The sequence below is a fragment of the Oncorhynchus kisutch genome, unplaced genomic scaffold (assembly GCF_002021735.2).
Source record: "Oncorhynchus kisutch isolate 150728-3 unplaced genomic scaffold, Okis_V2 scaffold868, whole genome shotgun sequence".
NCBI lineage: Eukaryota > Metazoa > Chordata > Actinopteri > Salmoniformes > Salmonidae > Oncorhynchus > Oncorhynchus kisutch.
In genome coordinates, this window is record NW_022262813.1 from 121,704 (window position 1) to 132,457 (window position 10,754).

The 10,754-nt window shown below is 43.7% G+C and overlaps 1 protein-coding gene and 1 pseudogene across 1 annotated transcript in view; one reads left to right on the forward strand and one right to left on the reverse strand.

The window, feature by feature from the left end:
• LOC109878930 (testis-expressed protein 2) overlaps positions 1 to 2,438 on the reverse strand; it is a 29,164-nt gene extending 26,726 nt beyond the window's left edge. Inside the window, exon 1 of the mRNA XM_031816779.1 lies at positions 1,818 to 2,438. The gene's annotated coding sequence lies outside the window, so the exon portion shown is untranslated. The remainder of the gene's footprint in view (positions 1 to 1,817) is intronic.
• A 2,812-nt stretch (positions 2,439 to 5,250) lies between these two features.
• LOC116362687 (mitochondrial thiamine pyrophosphate carrier-like) lies at positions 5,251 to 10,231 on the forward strand (annotated as a pseudogene).
• The last annotated feature ends 523 nt before the right edge of the window (positions 10,232 to 10,754 follow it).

Sequence of the window (10,754 nt, forward strand, 5' to 3'; positions counted from 1 at the left end):
TCTCATCTCTGTACCCCACATAAAATGATCTGTAAGGTCCCTCAGTTGAGCATTGAGTTTCAAACACATATTCAACCACAAAGACCAGGGTGGTTTTCCAATGCCGAGCAAAGAAGGGCCCCTATTGGCAGATGGGAAGAAGAAGAAGAAAGCTGAAATGTAATATTTATTTGAGCATGGGGAAGTTACACTTTGGATGGTGTACTACTACACCCACTCACTACAAAGATACGCCGTCTTTCTGAACTCAGTTGGCGGAGAGGAAGAAAACCGCTCAGGGATTTCACCAGTGGTGACGTTAAAACCATTACAGAGTTTAATGGCTTTGATAGGAGAAAACTGAGGATGGATCAGCAACATTGTAGTTACTCCACAATACTAACCTAAATGACAGAGTGAAAAGAAAGAAGCCTGTACAGAATAAAAATATTTTAAAACATGCATTCTCTTTGCAATAAGGCTCCAAAGTAAAACTGCCAAAAAATATGGCAAAGAAATGTACTTTATGTCCTGAATACAAATCGTTATGTTTGGGGAAAATCCAATACAACACATCACTGAGTACCACTCTTCATATTTTCAAGCATGATGGTGGCTGCATCATGTTATGGGAATACTTGTCATTGGCAAGAACTTTTTGTCATTGGCAATAACTTTTTTAGGATAAAAAACAACAACAGAATAGAGCTAAGCACAGGCAAAATCCTAGCGGAAAACATGGTTCAGTCTGCTTTCCACCAGACACTGGAAGACAAATTCACCTTTCAGCAGGACAATAACCTAAAACCCAAGGCCAAATATACACTGTAGCTTCTTACCAAGACGACATTGAATGTTTCTGAGTGGCCTAGTTACAGTTTTGACCTTAAATCGTCTTGAAAATCTATGGCTGTCTAGCAATGATCAACAACCAATTTAACAGAGCTTGAAGAATTTTTTAAAGAATAATGTGCACAAATATTGTACAATCCTGGTTTGCAAAGATTTAATTGCTGCCAAATGTGATTCTAACATGTATTGACAGTATTCATGTATTTCTTCATCAAAAAATGTGCCCAGAAAATGTAAAACATGTTTTTACTTTGTAATTATGGGGGAGTGTGTAGATGGGTGAGAGAGAAAAAATAGATGTAATTCATTTTGAATTCAGGCGGTAACACAACAAAATACGTATGAATACTTTCTGAAGGCACTGTATTTGTATGTTTTATGTGGATCCCAGGAAGAGTAGCTGCTGCATGTTTAGTAGTTTATGGGGATCCTGATAAACTAAACTAAACATCACTGTCCTTACCTGACCGGTGCATGCCTGTGTAGGCCTCTTAATGTGGGGCCCTGTCAGGAGGGCAGGCAGGCAGAGAAATCTAACTAGTCTGGATTAAACAAATTATGTCTAATTGATGGGCATCCTATTCCTACATCAGCCAAATAATCTGATGGGATTATCCTGGAGAACAATAAAGCTGTCCTGACATTAGGGCATAAGGCTACACGCACAAGTGGTTGATGAGTGTTTATGCACAGGTTGCATCAGACGTATTGTGTTTTGGTTTTGGTTATTATTCCCATGACACCCATAGGTATAAATGTAATTTCTATTTAGTTTTTGTTATTCAAACGTCTACAGGCCTACATGGAAAATGTAAACATGATCAAACTTCAATATGGGCTAATTCAAGTCCAATTTCAGGGCTCAGCCATGTAGCTAAATAACTGCTAAACACAGGCCTATATTTTGTTGATAAAACATATATTTATTTCAATATCTTTGGCGATGTCAAAACATAGCCTACCCACTCGAATTTAGGGCTACTCACCTGAACACCATCAAAACGACAATGAAGGACCCATAATGTAGGCTATAGTCGATACCGCTATCCCCGTTGATTGACAGGTATGGAAAAAGACCCAAGTCACTCTCATTAAATTCAGTCGTCTTTCGATTTCGCTCTCAAAACTCTGTCAAAGCCGCAGTCTGACTGCAGAGCAGAGCGCAGCATTCTATATGTCCGAATACTGCACAGGGATGCACTGCAGTGGACTGACTAGAACAGAAACCATGTTAAAATAACTTTGCTCACGCTTTGCATAGGGACGCGTTCGACTTGCCTTGCATGGCGTAGAAAAAAACTTCCAATCGATTTAATAGCACGTGAGGTGAGGCTATAGCCTCTCGTAGCCTCACTTCAGAAGTGCAGATCGCCTGAACCAGCATGAACAGTAACGGTATGCGCCGAGACACCGCCATATAACCGAGGAGCCCTTGCTTCGCGTCTCCATCATCTTCTCCCCCTTGAAGAAGCGCCAAGCGAACTCTGAATAATCGGATTATTAGAGTCCTGGCTAGAGAGAGAAACACTAATCCAGATTAAAACAGTCGTACAGCAGCACCTATGTTGTTCTCGGCTCAGTATGAAAATACTGTCACACTTGTCTACAGGATAGGATCTTCACTCACACGTGTTTTGGTCAGCCTCTCAAACCATCACTTCTAAAAACGCATCCAGGTCTTTCTAGCAATGCAAAGAAATATAGTTATGTAAATGCATGGATTAAACTGAAGGTAAAACCAACGTAGAATAACATTTTAACCCCTCTGTGAATACTGTACACCACATCAAAAGAAATCCAATATCGCCATGGGATATTTTCCTTTCATACTCATACTGGTTAAAAGTGTCCATGGGGATACTGATTTATCCAACTGATGAACCTACTATGGTAGTTTTCCTTGGACAGGTGAAATTGAATGCTAAACCACAACCAATGTATTCTCCATTACAGGAGCAATCTGGAATTGGTACATACATTTTTTAAACTTCTACATGAATAATATACAGCCATTGTTTCTAGTAAAATATAACTTCACCACTATTTTTCAACCGTCTTGCTGCTGCTTAATTCATCCCTCTGTTTTTATCCATCTACATCCAGTGGGGCTTTTGTTCATCTGCCTCCTCATCCATCATGTCTCATAGTGTGTGTGTGAGCACAGCTGGGGCCTGGCAGGATGTGTGTATATGTGTTTGGTTGTGCTTGCTTGAGTGTATGTATGTATGTATTTATGTATGTGTGTATATGTGTGTGTGCAGCCAGGTCGCTCATGATCCACGTTGACATCCGACATCCGTCCAGGTACCCAAAACTGGCCATTAAAGGCAACAGTGAGCGTTGTGGACCGGGGTGGCAGATGGGTATAAACTGCGTCATTAATTTGCATTTTATTGTATGACATAAGTATTTGATCACCTACCAACCAGTAAGAATTCCAGCTCTCACAGACCTGTTAGTTTTTCTTTAAGAAGCCCTCCTGTTCTCCACTCATTACCTGTATTAACTGCACCTGTTTGAACTCGTTACCTGTATAAAAGACACCTGTCCACACACTCAATCAAACAGACTCCAACCTCTCCACAATGGCCAAGACCAGAGAGCTGTGTAAGGACATCAGGGATAAAATTGTAGACCTGCACAAGGCTGGGATGGGCTACAGGACAATAGGCAAGCAGCTTGGTGAGAAGGCAACAACTGTTGGCGCAATTATTGGAAAATGGAAGAAGTTCAAGATGACGGTCAATCACCCTCGGTCTGGGGCTCCATGCAAGATCTCACCTCGTGGGGCATCAATGATCATGAGGAAGGGGAGGGATCAGCCCAGAAATACACGGCAGGACCTGGTCAATGACCTGAAGAGAGCTGGGACCACAGTCTCAAAGAAAACCATTAGTAACACACTACGCCGTCATGGATTAAAATCCTGCAGCGCACGCAAGGTCCCCCTGCTCAAACCAGCGCATGTCCAGGCCCGTCTGAAGTTTGCCAATGACCATCTGGATGATCCAGAGGAGGATTGGAAGAAGGTCGTGTGGTCTGATGAGACAAATAGAGCTTTTTGGTCTAAACTCCACTCACCGTGTTTGGAGGAAGAAGGATGAGTACAACCCCAAGAACACCATCCCAACTGTGAAGCATGGAGGTGGAAACATCATTCTTTGGGGATGCTTTTCTGCAAAGGGGACAGGATGACTGCACCGTATTGAGGGGAGGATGGCTGGGGCCATGTATTGCGAGATCTTGGCAAACAACCACCTTCCCTCAGTAAGAGCATTGAAGATGGGTCGTGTCTTCCAGCATGACAACGACCCGAAACACACAGCCAGGGAAACTAATGAGTGGCTCCATAAGAAGCATCTCAAGGTCCTGGAGTGGCCTAGCCAGTCTCCAGACCTGAACCCAATAGAACATCTTTGGAGGGAGCTGAAAGTCCATATTGCCCAGTGACAGCCCTGAAACCTGAAGGGTCTGGAGAAGGTCTGTATGGAGGAGTGGGCCAAAATCCCTGCTGCAGTGTGTGCAAACCTGGTCAAGAACTACAGGAAACGTATGACCTCTGTAATTGAAAACAAAGGTTTCTGTACCAAATACCAAGTTCTGCTTTTCTGATGTATCAAATACTTAAGTCATGCAATAAAATGCAAATTAATTAATAAAAAATCATTCAATGTGATTTTCTGGATTTTTGTTTTAGATTCCATCTCTCACAGTTGAAGTGTACCTATGATAAAAATTACAGACCTTTACATACTTTGTAAGTAGGAAAACCTGCAAAATCGGCAGTGTATCAAATACTTGTTCTCCCCACTGTATGTGTGAGCGACCAGGTATTCAACCAGGTTCATCTGCATGGCTCAATACCACCTTAGACCACTGATCTAAAGGCACTCTGGGAAATAACGTAAGTCTTCAGGTCTCAACCACCTCATTCCACACTCTATTGAGACAGAGCCAACAAAGTAGACATTGTTCTTTCTCACCAGCGTTGACTCTGTAATGATTATAATAAACGTCACATCATCTATATGACCTTGGGATTCAGACAGACTTTCAGCTCTGATTTTATTGTCCTAATGTACTTTAACATAATGTGATGGTTACAATATAATGAGTCTTGGTCACAGACTGTTTAAACATGTTTTTTCTACAGTCAATAAAACGGAAAATTGTGCAGTAAATCAATGTTATTGGACCTTTAACAATATTGTTGCAGAGCATCAACCTTAGGCGGTCTTGTTTTTGTTTATTTGATGACTTTTGTACAATATACTTTACCTGAAACTATGCAGACGTTGTGATACAGTACTGAATGTTGAAACTGGTTACTTAACAACAGTGACATCTCGTGTCATAAAGGGGAACACATGTAGTGCAACTGGGATTGCAGGGTCACGTGATCCATCCCTCCATGCGGATTGGTTCGATTTGCACCATTCTCCAGTCTCCAGATTGGTTTGAGTAAGCTAAATTCTATGAAAAGAAGTACATGTAGCCTTATCAGTCCTTCACTAACTATTCTTTCACACATTTCCATGGAAGAGCAGCACATAAAAGTGAGTCGACAGTTCTACACATTTTAGCTATAAATTGCGAGCTAGATTGAAGGAAACCAGATTGAGTGGCTACGCTAGCTAACCTCGTAGTTATGCCAAGGTCCTGTCCTCCATGGTATTTTTTGAAGAACGTTAATACCTACTGTATTTACTATGAATAATCACTGCAACTAATGTACCGAAGAATAGGACGTGATCATCAATTGCAGTCAACGTGTGTGATCTCCACATGTGTCTGATTAGGAGGAAGGGCTGATCAATAACTTGGTAGTTAGTTAGCTAGTTAGGCAACTCAACAACAGTAAGTTACTTTAGCTGTCAGCTAGATGCAGGTGTCATGTCAACATCAGCAGAGTCAACTTCCATCATACATGATTGATCAGTGGAATTTGCCTGATGACTCTTTTATACAGCTAATAACTAGCTCTAGTTGCAGTGATGCACAAATAAGTGATACAGAATTGGCTTCCAATAAAAATAGCACTGAATCGTGAATCACAAATCATAGCCTAAGCCTATCCATATTTACAGTGACTGTCTCTCAGAGAAACTACTAGTCACCCTGTATACAGTGGAGGCTGCTGAGGGGAGGATGGCTCATAATAATGTCTGGAATGCCGCAAATGGAATGCCGCAAATGGAACGGCATCAAACCATGTGTTTGATGTATTGAATACCATTCCACTGACTTCGCTCCAGCCATTACCACAAGCCCGTCCTCCCCAATTAAGGTGCCACCAACCTCCTGTGCTGTATAACATGTTCTCTCCCCAGACCTGAGGTCCTCTGGTGAGGCTGCTGTGGAGTCATCATGGTGGGCTATGACCCAGGGTCTAAGGGCGCTGCTCCAGCCCCAGAAGATGCAGCCCTGTCTGGGTCAGCCGCAGGCATGGTGACCCGAGCCCTGATCAGCCCCCTGGATGTCATCAAGATAAGATTCCAGGTACAGTAAGCATCAGATGGATATTATTGTGGTGCATGTTTTAGTTGCATGGCCACTTTGGACCCTAATTTACTACACAATTAAATGCAACATAATGTAAGTTGGAACTACAGTGCCTTCAGAAAGTATTCAGACCCCATTACTTATTCCACATTTTGTAACATTATTGCCTTATTCTAAAATGTATTATATAGTTGTTTCCCTTAATCTACACACAATACCCCATAAAGACAAAGCAAAAACAGGTTTTTAGACGTTAGCTAATTTTATAAAATACAAACCTGCAATATCACATTTACATAAGTATTCAGACCCTTTACTCAGGACTTTGTTGAAGCACCCTTGGCAGCGATTACAGCCTTGCGTCTTCTTGGAAATGATGCTACAAGCTTGGCACACCTGTATTTGGGGGAGTTTCTCCCTTCTCTGCAGATCCTCTCAAGAGTTGTCAGGTTGGATGGGGAGTGTTGCTGCACAGCTATTTCCAGGTCTCTCCAGATATGTTCGATCGGGTTCAAGTTCAGGCTCTGGCTGGGCCACTCAAGGACATTCAGAGACTTGTCCCGAAGCCACCCCTGTGTGGTCTTGGCTGTCTGCTTGGGGTCGTTGTCCTTTTGGAAGGTGAACCTTCGCCGCAGTCTGAGGTGCGGAGCGGTCTGGACCAGGTTTTCATCAAGGATCTCTCTGTACTTTGTTACGGTCATCTTTGCCTTGATCCTAACTAGTCTCCCAGTCCCTGCCGCTTAAAAACATCCCCACAGCATGATGCTGCCACCACCATGCTTCACCGTAGGGATGGTGCCAGGTTTCCTCCAGACGTGATGCTTTGCATTCATGCCAAAGAGTTCAATCTTGGTTTCATCAGACCAGAGAATATTGTTTCTCATGGTCCGAGTGTCTTTAGGTGCCTTTTGGCAAATTCCAAGCGAGCTTTCATATGCCTTTTACTGAGGAGTGGCTTCCGTCTGGCCAATCTACTGTAAAAGCCTGATTGGTGGAGTGCTGCAGAGATGGTTGTCCTTCTTGAACGCTCTCTCATCTCCACAGAGGAACTCGAGAGCTTTGTCAGAGTGACCATCGGGTCCAACAAGGTCCTTCTCCCCCTATTGCTCAGTTTGGCTGGGCAGCCAGCTCTAGGAAGAGTCTTGGTGGTTTCAAACTTCTTCCATTTAAGAATGATTGAGGCCACTGTGTTATTGAGGACCTTCAATGCTGCAGAAATATGTTGGTACACTTCCCCAGATCTGTGCCTCATCACAATCCTGTCTCGGAGCTCTATGGCCAATTCCTTCAACCTCATAGCTTGGTTTTTGCTCTGACATGCACTGTCAACTGTGGGACCTTATATAGACAGGTGTGTGCCTTTCCAAATCATGTACAATCAATTGAATCTACCACAGGTGGACTCCAAGTTGTAGAAACATCTCAAGGATGATCAATGGAAACAGGAGGCACCTGAGCTCAATTTCAAGTCTCATAGCAAAGGGGTCTGAATACATTCCGAATGCACTGTTTTTGTGGCCAAACCCTAGTGGTTCTGGTAAACATACAACTCGGTTATTTGTGCATGATAACCGCTGCCCAGGCTTTTATGACTCGAACCAAAAAGCTCAGTGTTATGAGACTCACTGAAATCAAGCTTTTTTTGTCCAGAAGAAGTTTGTTTCATTGCTACTAATCATTGTTTGGTTGTGCTGCATTCTTTTGATGTGAGTCACAGCACCACACCCAGACCCTCAGACACCACTGGGCATGCCCAGTTTCTCACAACACACTGGTGGCCATGGCAACACACACTGATGATGTGCTCAGCATTTGCTAGGGAATGACTTACAACTGTGTGTGTGTGCATGTGCATATGTGTATTTAGTTCTACACAAGAATGTCTATAGCAGAATGTCCTCTTTCCCCTGTCTGACACTACACACCCCTCCTTGCGTACACAGTTGCAGATAGAGCGCGTATCGTCAAGGCACCCTGAAGGGAAGTACTGGGGTCTGTTCCAGGCATCACGTTGTATCCTGGCAGAGGAGGGGCTGCCTGCCTTCTGGAAAGGACATGTCCCCGCCCAGCTCCTCTCTGTCTGCTTCGGGGCAGTACAGGTAGGGAACATACACTGGGGCATTTTTCCTGTCAGAATTCCCTGTTGTATGTCACACAGTGTTGTGGTTGAATGAGTTGTTTTCTGACTCAACTCTTTGTCCCTAGCTAGCCTTTGCCCTGTAACGCCTCAATAGCATCTCTCACATGGTAGTGGGTTGATAGATTATAATATATAGTCATGTGCCTCACTTTTTTTTTCTCGTTTTTATCCTTGTGGTCTCCATTCATGGCTGTGCTGTATAACTTGGCACTGTTGTCTGAATTTTGTGTTTTCATCTGTGCTTTAAGGTTGTGTTTAAGGCTGTGTTTTCATCCCTCCATAGTTTGCCAGCTTTGAGTTCCTGACTGAGATGGCCCACAAGAGCACCGCATATGACAGCCAGACAGCAGGGGTGCACTTTGTGTGTGGCGGTCTGGCCGCCTGCTCTGCCACTGTAGCCTGCCAGCCACTAGACACACTGCGAACACGCTTCGCAGCTCAGGGAGAGCCCAAGGTGAGAGGTCAAGAAAAACATACAGTATGAATCTATCGAAAAGCATTAGCTTTATTGTACCATTATCAAAAGCAGTAATAGTCCATTAACTCTGCAACCCATAATTTGCCAAGCACCAAAACGACAACCACACAATTTCAACCAGTAATTTATTATTTATAAACTAAATATGAATTTATAGTAAACTAGGTATAATAATTAACTGTCACACTACTTAACCCCTTAAAAGGATCATTTAGAAAAATGTAACATCTTTATTTAGATATTTGTTTCCTTACCTTGAAGGCAGTCTATGGACAAGGAGTGACTGCAATCCACACTTTGGCTTTGTTAAAGTGTTATCATTGAATCTTTGGCTTGTGCTACTGATAGCTATTAGCTAACCACAGGCATCATCTGTAACATAGGTGTATGGCAGCCTGAGACATGCTGTGTCCACCATGTACCGCACTGAGGGGGCCCTGGGGTTCTACCGTGGCCTGGGTCCCAACACTGGTGGCAGTGTTCCCCTACGCAGGCCTGCAGTTCTTCTTCTACAAGGTCCTCAAGAACCTCATGGGACCACCGCCCAAGGACAGCAACGTCGGAGGTCAGTGGCCAGTGTAGGGATGGTCATGCCTTTGATAACATGACACTGTTTAAAAACACAACACTGTACACATAGCAATGACTGTTAAGGGTATAGGGCCTAGAAACGAGAATATAACCTCGGCTTGGCTAGCAAAACAGGAAACTAACTTTGTATCTAGGGCCTGGATAGTACCCAGTACCACTGACTGAACACAAATACATGACTTGAAGGATAGTGGCCTAGAAACTACCTGAACATTACTGCTTGTTTCCTTCTATTGTAGGCAACCTCAGAAGCTTGGTATGTGGAAGCTGTGCTGGAGTCATCAGCAAGACAATGACCTACCCCTTTGACCTCATCAAAAAGAGACTGCAGGTGGGAGGGTTTGAAGAAGCCAGAGTCCACTTGGACAGGTATGGTAGCCATCTTATTACTTTGTCTCATTCAGTCATGTGCCCGACAGCAGGTCTTATATTAGAGCGAAGATGGCTGTCATACGGGGCATCCATCTACATGACATTGAAGTGTGTTGTCTCTGCTTACTGTGTGCAGGGTGCGGAAGTATGGTGGCTTTGTAGACTGTGTGTCCCAGATCGCCAGAGAGGAGGGTCTCCGGGGCTTTCTCAAAGGCCTATCTCCCAGCCTAGTGAAAGCAGCTGTCTCCACGGGCTTCACCTTCTTCTGGTATGAGTTCTTCCTTAATGCCATACAGAACCTGAAGGGCAGCCAGTGAGCAGAGGAACTCTGGGTAGAAGTTGCTTTTAGGCACAGATCTAGGATCAGCTCAATCGCTACAAATTCTAATCTCAACCAATATGGGGAAAATGGACCATAGAGCAGTGTCTAGGGCAGCATTTCCCTAACTCGGTCCTCTGGACTCCAGGGGGTACACATTTTGGTTTTTTGCCCTAGCACTACACAGCTGATTCAAATGATCAAGGCTTGATGATTAGTTGATTATTTGAATCAGCTGTGTAGTGCTAGGGCAAAAACCAAAACGTCCACCCGGGGCCAGAATCGAGTTTAGGAAACCCTGGCTTAGGGGCAACTGAAGAAGCAGAGGAACTCAAAGCACTGGAAAAGAAAGGAAGGAATGGGAGGGAATGGCAGAATCACGCACATCTACATCGTACATGCCATATCCCCCTCCCACTGGTGATAGGAGTCAACATTGCTGGGAAGAAGAAAAAAAGGCTCTCCTTACTGCTGTTTACCTATAGTGTATCTTATAATTTGGGAAAGTCTAGGTGTGGTGC